This window comes from Diadema setosum, chromosome 5, assembly GCF_964275005.1.
Source record: "Diadema setosum chromosome 5, eeDiaSeto1, whole genome shotgun sequence".
Classification (NCBI taxonomy): domain Eukaryota; kingdom Metazoa; phylum Echinodermata; class Echinoidea; order Diadematoida; family Diadematidae; genus Diadema; species Diadema setosum.
This window is the reverse complement of record NC_092689.1, coordinates 23,479,978-23,493,232: the sequence shown is the minus strand read 5'-3', so window position 1 is coordinate 23,493,232 and position 13,255 is coordinate 23,479,978.

The window sequence follows — 13,255 nt, the reverse complement described above, 5'->3', positions numbered from 1 at the left end:
ACAAGCAAAACACAAAAAGTCTTACGCGCACTTTTCTGGTGCCACTTCCGTGTATAATCGGCTGACAAAAAAAAAAAAAAAAAGAAGAAGAACAGGCTAAACAATTTTCTGGTGTTACTTCCGAGGTTTGAGTAAAATAAGTAAATAAATACAATGTAAATAAAAAAAAAATAGGGGGGGGGGGGGGTCCACCGGCCCTGAAGCACGCATTCGTGTAAACACATACCACAGACTGCTGTCATGCTGGAGTAATTTTTGAGCAGGAGCTTACCTTCCTTTCGTTACATTTATAAGGATTTTAAAGCCGTTTTGCAAAAGTAGTGAGGTTGGTATGTTGAGGACAGTATTCATTCATTCATCCATTCATTCATTTATTTTTCCATTTTCAACAGAACTTATAAATACATTTTTATTTCTACATAAAATATACGTACATTATATATGTCAATATTACAAACTATGATAAATTAAATTCATGGATATACAAATGTTAGGCTGAAAAAGAAAAAGCACAAAGAACATTCTTAAGTTTAGAAAATGCAGGAGATGGAGAGGAATGCTGAAGAAGCAATGCTTGTAGGGTGCATTCCTCCAAACATAGAAAAACAATTAAACATATCATATCATTGATCTTCAACTTTGTACATGAAACTAAATTTACAAAATGAATTACACTAACCACAAAGACAAACCTAACTATATAGCCCGAGACACACTTCCAGACAAATCCAAACACTAAGTCGCTGTCATGCAGAAAATAGAACAGGAAAGAAAAGACGGAGAGATGAAGAAGAAACGGTAACATGGTTGGAAAATACTTAAAAAACAAAACAATGTTGATTGTGAAGACAAGAAGTGATGAGTGAACGTAGCCGCTAAGACATACGCATAACATTAAAGAAAAATATTCTAGTACTTCTACAATCATTGAGAAATCAACAAAATGTTATCTACATTAAGTTTAAATATATATATATATATATGTATATATATATATATATATATATATATATATACATATATATATATATATATATGACTTTCAAATGAATTTGTATGAATATCTTTTTCAAAAAAAAAGGTCAAAGGCAAATGAAATTCATTAGAATGACGAGTTGGGTATCTGTGGAAGGAGTTCTTCTTCACAAACGTCCCAGTAAAAGTGGGAGGTGATAAGTTATTAGCTGTAGGCCTATAGTGTGCAGTTTTGTTGGAGGTACACTAATTTTAAAACCAAAGCATAAATCAGTTTCATTAAATTCTAGATGAATTATCAAGTTAAGGATTCAGATTTGCTCTATTTTCAGTTCTCTGTACAAAACTTTAACTTTGTACAGGGGTCAATTGGTGTGTACGGGAGTGTGCGGTTAACACCCAGACATATATTGTGAACCACTCATAAAACTTATGAATTACACATTTACAGACACTTGTCACAAATATGATATACGACGGCACGGGACAAAACAGAAGAAACACGACAACATGACACAACTTGCCAGAATAGATGAAAAGATGATTTTATGTTGGAGACGTCTCCGCGACTGCTGCGACTGATAAGTTGGAGACGTCGCGGAGACGTCTCCGTTTGTGAGATACTAGCTGAGAATATCTTACCAAACATACCCTTCAAATTCTTTATAATGCACTTATATTACCCCATATCACCTAATGTAATATTGTGGGGGGAATTGCGGTGTTAACAAAATAAAGTCGATATTGTTATTACAAAAACGTGCTGTAAGACTTATTACCGGTTCACACTATTTAGCACATAATGAATCTTTGTTTTATGATTTACAGACTCTTAGAATTTCTTAAATACATACATGGCAAACAGCAATGTATAAATATACTAACAATCAGCTCCCTGATTTGTTTAATGATATGTATATTTCAAATTATAGTATCCATTCATATCCTACCCGTCATGCAACAGATTATCATTTGGAAAACCCTAAACTCATTGTAGCTCAAAATTCCTTGAGACATCATGGTCCAGATATATGGAATTCATTGAATGATGACCTTAAACGCAGTTCTTCTTTACAATGTTTTAAATTATATAAAAAAATATGTTCTTCTCGCAATGTACCACTCGAATTAGAAATTACGCTTTTGTTTTATTGTTCCCAACTCCTGAACACTGTATCTCATCGCTTTTCTTCTCTTCTCTCTTTCCTCTACTCTTCCTATTCGGGTACCTTATTCTCGGGCTTTGTTTTGTTTTGTTTTGTTTTGTCCTTCTTTCGTCTTTACACATTCCACCTTGTGTTGTTGTTTTTTTTTTTTGTCAAATGACATTTGAAATACTTTAAAGATTTATATTATTTGTGTGTGTATTTGTGTGTAATTGCTCCGTTCCTTCCTTTATTTAAATAAAAAAATTGTTACAAGGCATACTATGTTCAGAGGCCTTTGTCCAAGTCAAGCGGCCTCCTCCACCTGCACACTTGTGAAAGATCTGAAATGATATTTATGTATAATTTCACATGATTATATATTTGTAATGCGACATTTTGTTTATATTTTCATGACTTGCGAATAATATGTTCAATATTGTCATACTTATCTTCTGTTATGTAGAAGTGGAGAAATAAAGCTTACTGAAACTGAAAATGAAACTGAATTGCTCAAAAATGAGAAAGTAGTTCGATCCACAAGTTTTTATGAAAATTTGCCGTTGCCATGGCAACGCATTATGCGATACTACCGAAAAAGGGTGTCTTGCACATCTACCTTTGATAGAGGTCACACATGCCAAATTTGGGGTCAATTACTTCAAAAATGAGAGAGTAGTTCGATCCACATGATTTTGCAACGGACCGACCGCCGACCGACCGACCAACCAGCCGCCCGGCCACCCGACATCCAAGTGATTCCTATATACCCCATACACACTGTGTGTGGGTGGGGGTATAAAAAGTGGCCGTAATAAACAGGTGGCAGTAATGCCCCAGTCACATATAAACACGGATGCTCAAGGATCTATACGGTGATCCGGGGACGTCCGGGGAGATCCGGGATTTTGGTATGACTGTACACACGGTATCAACACGGCAGCTACACGGATAAGGCCGGAAGAGCGCGGCGTCTACACGGATCAACACGGCAGCTACACGGCAGCCACACGGACCACCCCGGATTGCTCTGCCAACACGGCAATCCCCGGATGACGCCGGATGTTTTTGAACTCCAAAAGTTGCCGTGTTGGCCTCCGGCGTCAACACGGATCTCTCCCCGGATCAGATCCGGGGTGGTCCGGGGTAATCCGGGATGTCTGTGTGACTGGGGCATTATAGACGGGTTTTACATCACGCTTTTTCTCTCGGAGGAATTTGTGTTTAGTGGTTGTACACGGCAGATGGCCGCTATAGACAGGTGGTCGCTAAGACAGGTTTTACTGTAGGGGTTACAGCCTAACCTGTATATAACGGCAACCCCGAGTGAGACCAAAAAGTGACCGTTGTAGACAGGTGGCCGCTATAGACAGGTTCATTAACATGCTTTTACTTTCGGAGGGTATTGTTTTTAGTCATCGCATGCGGCAGGTGGCCGCTACAGACAGGTGGTCTCTATCTGTAGATAATGATGGCAATGGTTCATGCGAAGCTTTGATTGAGAGTTTCTCTTCCATCTATATACAGAGTATAGGTGAAGTGAACTTTTGCACATTTCCCGGCGGCTTTTACACATTTCCCGTCAAAATTGAACATTTGCACATTTCTCGGCGTCACGTGTGCACATTTCCCTTTGATAAAATTTAGAGATTTGCACATTTCCCGGCGTTTGCACATTTCCCAGCTCCACAAGCTCCCTATTATGTATTGCACGCGTTCATGACGCACATGTGCAGTGATGTATCAATGCGACTCGCTCGCAGCGCCCTCCCTTTGCTGGCTGCTTGAACAGCCGCGGGAGCGAGGCTGGCCTGCTGGACGACAATGCACAAGGCCGGTGTACTGGCGCTTCGTTATTAAAAGTTGGGGGGGGGGGGCAGTTTATGGGACGTCGATTCATTTTAAGGATGGACGGGGAAAGATATTTTCGATAACATATATCTGGTGCCACTACCGGGTTAATCAGCTGACAAGCAAAACACAAAAAAGTCTTACGCGCACTTTTCTGGTGCCACTTCCGTGTATAATCGGCTGACAAGAAAAAAAAAGAAAGAAGAAGAACAGGCTAAACAATTTTCTGGTGTTACTTCCGAGGTTTGAGTAAAATAAATAAATAAATAAATACAATGTAAATAAAAAAAATAGGAGGGGGGGGGGGTCCACCGGCCCTGAAGCACGCATTCGTGTAAACACATACCACAGACTGCTGTCATGTCATACTGGAGTAATTTTTGAGCAGGAGCTTACCTTCCTTTCGTTACATTTATAATGGATTTTAAAACCGTTTTGCAAAAGTAGTGAGGTTGGTATGTTGAGGACAGTATTCATTCATTCATCCATTCATTCATTTATTTTTCCATTTTCAACAGAACTTATAAATACATTTTTATTTTTACATAAAATATACGTACATTATATATGTCAATATTACAAACTATGATAAATTAAATTCATGGATATACAAATGATAGGCTGAAAAAGAAAGAGCACAAAGAACATTCTTAAGTTTAGAAAATGCAGGAGATGGAGAGGAATGCTGAAGAAGCAATGCTTGTAGGGTGCATTCCTCCAAACATAGAAAAACAATTAAACATATCATATCATTGATCTTCAACTTTGTACATGAAACTAAATTTACAAAATGAATTACACTAACCACAAAGACAAACCTAACTATATAGCCCGAGACACACTTCCAGACAAATCCAAACACTAAGTCGCTGTCATGCAGAAAATAGAACAGGAAAGAAAAGACGGAGAGATGAAGAAGAAACGGTAACATGGTTGGAAAATACTTAAAAAAAAAAACCAATGTTGATTGTGAAGACAAGAAGTGATGAGTGAACGTAGCCGCTAAGACATACGCATAACATTAAAGAAAAATATTCTAGTAATTCTACAATCATTGAGAAATCAACAAAATGTTATCTACAATAAATTTAAATATATATATATATATATATATTATATATATATATATATATGTATATATGATGACTTTCAAATGAATTTGTATGAATATCTTTTAAAAAAAAAAGGTCAAAGGCAAATGAAATTCATTAGAATGACGAGTTGGGTATCTGTGGAAGGAGTTCTTCTTCACAAACGTCCCAGTAAAAGTGGGAGGTGATAAGTTATTAGCTGTAGGCCTATAGTGTGCAGTTTTGTTGGAGGTACACTAATTTTAAAACCAAAGCATAAATCAGTTTCATTAAATTCTAGATAAATTATCAAGTTAAGGATTCAGATTTGCTCTATTTTCAGTTCTCTGTACAAAACTTTAACTTTGTACAGGGGTCAATTGGTGTGTACGGGAGTGTGCGGTTAACACCCAGACATATATTGTGAACCACTCATAAAACTTATGAATTACACATTTACAGACACTTGTCACAAATATGATATACGACGGCACGGGACAAAACAGAAGAAACACGACAACATGACAAAACTTGCCAGAATAGATGAAAAGAATGGGGGAAAGAAAGAAAAAGAAAATTAAACATGAACTGACCAAGTTGAAAAAAATACAAATCTTTGATTTTCAAATCTTATATTTAGTAAATAATGGCTCCGTATGGGAACGTGGCGGGACGCCACAAATGATACGAATAGCCTTTTTTTTTTGTAATGACAGTAGTTTATCTAGTAAATTCTGATGGGCACCACCCCACGCTAGGACAATGGAATATGAAATTTGAGTATATTAATAATACCAATATTGCGTGAAATTATTGCACAAATGTTTGTAATAATAGGTGGCCTCCATGAAAGTTTATCGTCCACTGTAATACCAAGGAATTTTATATGAGATACTCGTTCTAACAAAGTGTCATCAAAAATAATACCTGTGCCTAAATCTTCTATAGAATTACTAAAAAACATATACTTATTTTTCTGGAGATTAAGTGATAACTTATTAGCTCTTATCCACCGAGTTACTCTTTTCAATTCGGAATTAACGATGCGTACAAGAGTATCTGGATTTTGGTGAGAAAAGAAAATATTTGAATCGTCAGCAAAACGTATAAATGAGAGTATGTCAGACGATCTGCGAAAGTCATTAATATAGATGATAAAAAGTAAAGGTCCTAATAAACTACCCTGTGGGACGCCACATTTAATGGTAACATTATTATCATTTTTTTTTTTTGTATGCAGATGATAATGTATATTCATGATTTCATGCTCACTGCATGAAGTCACGACACTGGAATAATTAGAGTCCATGTCGTCGCAGTTTGGTGAACATTCTACACACTGTGCACTACTGAAAGAGGGTGAAGTCATTTTTATGCCCTCATGCTCCTTGGTTTTAACTCGTAAAGTGAAAGACCGTCGTAGATGTCTAGAGCGACAAATGGAAAAGACATCCCTCCAAATTGATAGAGATATTTATATGCTGATCACTGTAAGATGCACCATAGTCTCCTGCATAAAGCCAAAGCTCAGTACTTTAAAGATCAGGCATCCTGCATCCATTTGACCACCACCACAAGATATCATTCTTGAACAGCTGGATTTTTCGTCAGTGTTCGATGCCATACATGGACCGATGGACGACATCACCAGTTATATATATATATATATATATATATATATATATATATATATATATATACCGTGTACAAGACATATGTGGAGTTCCGCAGGGTTTTGTCCTCGCACCCCTCCTGTTCTCACTTTATGCCACCCTATGAGGTCGATATCCACTCGAATGGATCGCGCTCGATGATTTCTGCTGATGACAACCACACGTACCACACCGTACATGCTTCTGACCATCGACGTGCCATTCATCAATTCAACGGTTACCTGAAAGACATCAACTGTTGGCAATAACCTGGAATAAACTCTCTCTCATCTCATCTATACCAAGACTGAGCTTCATCACCTCATATGAATAAAATCCGTCAGTCGGTATGACTGCTCTTAGGAAAAATGGGCCAAATTAGGGAGTTTCTTGATTGAGAAGAACTCAGATGCTGGTTCACACAACTGTAACCTCTCCCTTTGACAGCTGTAACTCTATCATCTGTAATCTTCCTCACTTCGACTCAGAGAAACTAGAGCGCAATAGCAATATTGCTGAAAAAAAAAAATCTCGTAACAAGATCCCGGTCCAACAAGTATATCACACCTGTTCTGCCCCATTCTTTCACGTCTCCACGACCCCCATGCACTACATTTCAGAATACAGTTTAAACTCCCGCTCATAATCTACAAAGAGTTTGGCCATAATGCTGTTAAAAACTCTAAAAATTCGTAACTTTTGAATCGATTGCGGGATTGTCCCTCAAACTTTCATTGATGTGCTCTGCTTATATTGCTACTTTCACTCAATCCACATTTATATTTGGGCTTTTGTTTCCACTAATACTGTTGTTATGTCACATCCTGAATGTTATTAATAGTACTGCATATTTAGTGTTGGTGTACAATCAAGCATACTGTGTACCTACGTATCGGACAAAGAAAGTATGTAAAGACTTACTCATTATTTTCAGTATCATAATTATCATCGTTATTGCCATTTCATCACCGAAGGCAGGATATGGTTACCCTAACACCTGCCTACAACATAATTATTCTTTCAAGATCGGAAACCCATCTACACCACTACTTGTTGTAAAGTAATTGGCAGAAATTGAATTACAATGTACAGCGTGCCCCATAACAGAAAAAAAAAAAAAACCCGAAACCGAGATTCATCGTATTTTTTTTTTCGATTAGAATCATAAATTTGCTTAATGAGATGTACATGAGTGGAAAGATACACTTCTCCTCTTTCATTTGATGTACAACTGAATGTGACTTCTTTCTCTGGGGCTTCCTCAAGGGAAAAGTCTTCGTCACTCCTCCTCGTGACCTTCGGGATATCAAAGCCAGAATCGTCGAAGTGGTGGACGCTCTCCGACAGGACAGAGGATTAATTCGCCGCACAGTGAGAACCATGAGGTCGAGTGCGCAAACATGCCTTCAAAGAGACGGTGGTCATGTCGCATTAACTTGAACTCTCATTGACAAGCTTAATCAGTTTATTTTTGCATTATGATTATGAAATAATACAAAGCATAATAAAACTCAATTCCTTTCCAAATGATTTCATTTCCCTATTTTTTTTTTTTTTAGTATAAACATAATTCATGCTTGATCTTCGAATGGCTTGAAGAATTCTTAGTGCGATCTTGTGATTGGCTTGATTGCATTGAATGCGTTATGTTTGGATTACTTGTACAAAATGTTGGTTAAGTGAGTGGATGAAGCAGGGGCAGCGGAATGTTTGAAGGGGGTGACCCACTTTAAAAACCTTGCTTGCCAAAAACAAAACAAAAACAAAAAAATACCAAATCACACAAAAAGCACAAAAGGACTTGCTATGCTTCTACCTTTGAATTATTAGAAGTTCAAGTTTAGTGATAAAATGGGGTGAACCTCATGATTTTCTGCATTTCCTCCCCTTTCAAATATGTTCCGCCTTCTCTTTCAGTGATGAAGGATGTACCATGCTTGCCTGTGAAACGTAGCGAGGAACGAAAAGGCTGAAAGAAGCTAGAGATTAAAGGGATTGTACAGTTATGGTTGAGACCTAATTTCAGGTTTCTAACAATTTTTGGTGAGATAATGATAAACCTCTTATAAAATGTGAAAGAGCATGTAATTCTATGAGGAATTCAACGTTTATTTGATGAAAATTGGTTTTGAAATGGCTGAGATATCAAAAAAGAGCGATTTTAATAAAGTGTGGGACCCACACTTTATTACGATTGCTTTGTTTTACTTTGTTTTTTGATGTTTCAGTCATTCCAAACCCGATCTTCGTCAAATAAACTTTGAATTCCTCTTAAAATGGTATGTTCTGTACTATATAATAAGTGTTTTCTTGGTATCTCGCAAAAAGTTCAAAACCCAATTCTCATCTCCACCAAAACTGTACTATCCCTTTAACAATTAATATGTGTCCATCGTTGTAACTTTGATTTTCCATAGCCATTAGACTCCATGCAGCCTGAGAATACTCGCGATGTCTTCAATTATTTGTTAAGTCTCATAGTTAATTGTAAACACATGACAACAACGGGCTTTCCGTCTCAATACATCATTCTCTGTAAATACTCCCCCATCCCTGCACGCCTACCCCCCTCCGAACAACATTGACTGTAGCACTACGGTTGTTTTGTGTGAATTCAATCGCGCAGATGAACCCGCTGTCTATAGTGCGAAGTCGGGAAAGCTGAATGCTTGTTTTTCGACTATCCGTAGAATCGATAGAAATGAAACATATTTTCCTGTCACTGTTCCTCGAACATCCGTAATTCATATTCACGCATAAGGTTTCAGAAGAAAGAAAAAATAACGGATGTTTGGGTTATGAGCATTGTTAAAAGTCTGAAAAATTCACTTAAAGTCACCATTTTCGTGTGCAAATGAAAATTTGGGAGCACCACTGTCCATTTTTCATGAATTATGAACATTAAGTTTTGCATCAAATGAAAGTTGAGAAGAGTATCTTTCCATTCGTGTATATTTCATAAAGCATATTTCTGATTTCAATAGTAAAAAAAAAAAAAAAAAAAAAAGAGAGAGAGGAAACTCGGTTTCGTTTTTTCTTTGACACGCTGTATAATAATCCTAGCTCCTCTTCGACCGCATTAACAATTTATTGCGTCTTTTATCTCCTGATTCTGAACTGTATATTATCACTAAATGGTTGTTTATACACGGTATTTTAAATCTACAGAAGTTTACTCATTTTCGGAGTACAGTGAACCCTATTTCATATCCGATTTGCCCACCCTTTCCTATTTTCGGATAAACGAACCACTTTTCATTTCGGGATCATTTGTCAGAATAACGACGAGAAACCAAGCGGTGGCAGTTCAATTGTATGCACAAAAAAAGGTTATCATGGGTACATGACGACATGTAATTTCGTGATAGACTCCAGTCATTGCAGTCATGCAACGATGTTGTCGTTTGCTTATGTGCCGCTGATTTGTTTATTTGATAGCAAAAATCTCCACACAAGCCGTTCATGTTATTCTTTTTTATGTTTGTTTCCCTCAACAGTAACTTTCAGTGCAGAGATTCATTGGCAGATTCAACTACAGCTTTTTAGATCCTTGCTTATTCTTGTAAGATGATTTCAAACCTATGAAATTAAACAATATAAGAGTGATTGTTAGCGGTATTAGAGTATGTTTTCTGAGGGGTCCTTGCGAAAAATTTCAAGTGTTAATAACATGTGTAGCGATACATAGAGAGAGCCTTAAGAATTAATCAATACATGAATATACATATATGTGATTGGTACAACAGACCGAAAGAGAAAGTAATTCATTATACAGACTTACAAGTCTTCTACATTACACATGGTATTTTTTATCTCATTGCTTAGGCTATAAACATGCAAATTTACATTATTAGACTGATACTGCGTATAAAAAATCAATAACAACGACATCAGCAGCAAAGTCGTCTACAAGAAATAAACAGGATATCTCAGAATGATATTGCAGAAGTAACATAAGCGTGTTTTCGCTCAGCTACGTACGGGGGTTTCAATAGTCCACTGCCTGGACTGTTTTGTGTGATCATTTACCGCGCGCACACACCGCTACAGCACGCGTATGCCCTACCGTACGCTCGTGTATTATTTGCCACGCACGCACGCATCTCGACCTCCAAAACAGTCCAGTGTGGTTTGCCAAGTCTCCCCGAAATATTTCGGAAAAAATTGGCCCCACCCTCACCCGCTCATTCATTTCGAGCATCCTGATTGGTCGATGAGATCGCGTCCAGCAGGCGTTTGTGGGATCGAAAAAAGTCGATCGATCTCTAATCTTGTAGTCTTATTGCAAAGAGGTATATTGCATGTAGCAATATAACATACGTATTTTACGCCAATACTTGTATCAATCTCTACATATGTTGATGAAATTTCAAAATTATTTTTCTTTTTATTAAAAATTGCTCAAATGATATATTTTAGAGATCATAAGAGGAGAATGAAATTAGAACGTACATAAACCGTGCGTAAGAATAAGACTAACTTCTACTCGTTTCCATAACTGTTATGAATTAAATTACAAATATCACAATAACTAACATTTTAAATCTATGTTTCGACAGAAAAAAATAAATTTAAAATCAAAAATAAACAAATTGATAAATACATGTAAAAAAGATATTCGCCCATTTAAAGCATCGTGACTTACCGTACATGTCAATTTCGAGGTGGCTTTTACTTCTCGATCGGGGATCCCCCCCATCGCGTGTACAGCATACAGCTTGTGCAACAAATGTGCTTTTCGTATTGATTCCGAGTCTTGCGTTTTCCGACCAAAATCTGTGCAGCATTTCAAGTATTTCCTCCAAACCTTGTTTGCATGATCAATGGATGTCAACATCAGCGTCTCCGCGTCGCTTTTCTGACAGTGATATGAGAAGAGCATTCAATGCAATGTGCTACTGAGAAGCTTGGATTCGTTGACGGTTTCGGGGAGCAGCAGCAGAACCAGAACTTAGAAGTCCCAGGTACTCGTTTCTCCGTGCGTGGTCATAGACTCATGATTTCGTTTATCTCCATGCCGACTGGTTTCGGCAATAGTGTGGTGTTCCAACTTCCAAGCTGCACCGTTGTGCGTTGATATTCTTTGCAAACTAGATCTTCATGATGGACCAGACTCTCCGAAAGCTGTGGCTCTTGTCATGCCTTTGAAGTCTTTAATTTAGGACCAGATGAGCAGGGCTAATGGATCTTGCTTGGCCTGCGTGACAAAGTCGAAGACTCAAGCGGCCTAGCGGTAAGCTAATCATTTAACGTTAGATCTATCCAGTTTCTACAAATGATTCGTCAAGGCAACTTTCATTACGTGTCTCTTGTCTTGAATTACAAACTGTAACTGTAGGCCCCTAGTTGAACAACAACAAAAAAATGATTGTCAAACTAAATGTAGTTAAAATGTCTGGCCTCTGGGCCGGGTAGGGTAAACACATGTCAGGCTTCTACTACAGTACTACTCTTGTGAGTGTTCCTAGGTGCACTGAGCTGAGTCAAATCCTGTGTAATTGTAATAAATTGTTAACACCATAACTGCACTGGTTTAATTGTTTTGTACAGTACAGTAACTACTGTAACTTTCTCGCATACAAATGTAATTACACATATAGGCCTACTGCCTTAGCTTTAATCTGTGAGACACAGCCTGTGTCTCGTCGGCTTTGCTCCTCTACACAGACAGAGGAGCAATCGAGACACACGCTGTGGCCCACAGACTAATTCTTCATGTGCATGTACATCGAGAAAAAACTCAAATAGGAACATGCTTCAGTATGCAAATGTACTATACTGAAAGGGGACAACTTTGCACAACAGGGAATGACACTAGAACCAGACAGGGTTTGCCTTTTGAACACTTTAATTCGGTCTCCGGCACCGAATCGTCAACATAGGTCCTCTGAGGACAGTCGCCATCTTACGTTCTTCTTACCGCCCTCTCTCGGCGTATCTGTTACAATCGTTTACACATTATGTTCCCTTGCAATACTTGTTCATCTATAGATTAAAATTATGCAGTCTTATAGCTATGCGATATGCATTGAAGAGACTGCAGGCATTATTGAAATCACATGTGCAATGTAGAAATTTTTTTTTTTATTTTAATCTTACTGTTTTTTTTTTTCTTATTTTTCAAATAGAGGGACTGCATCTGGAGACACCAAAGCATTTCGAGCAGTGTATGGAAAATTTGGTAAATTACGATCGGAACTCAAGTCGTCAGTCCCGCTGTTGCCCTGACAGCCACTGCAACCAGAGATGTGCGTAGCGGTATCATCGAAAAATTTGGTCTTCGCAATTATGTCTGGGTAAATCAGTTGCCGGACAAGTAAAATATAAAACATGTGGTCAAGTCTGCTGCAAGAGATTTAGATACAATGTTCAAGTGGCTGGCAGATGACTTGAAGATCCATGGTGCATGTTGTGAAAGGATGATAAGAAAAATGTGCAGTAATGTGTACGCGACCTTTATGGCACTGCTTCCAGAAGGTTGCCACAGGTATGTTAATAAGTTTATATGTACCACCAGAACATGGAAACTGATATCCAAAAGGAAATTGTTGACAGCATGTTA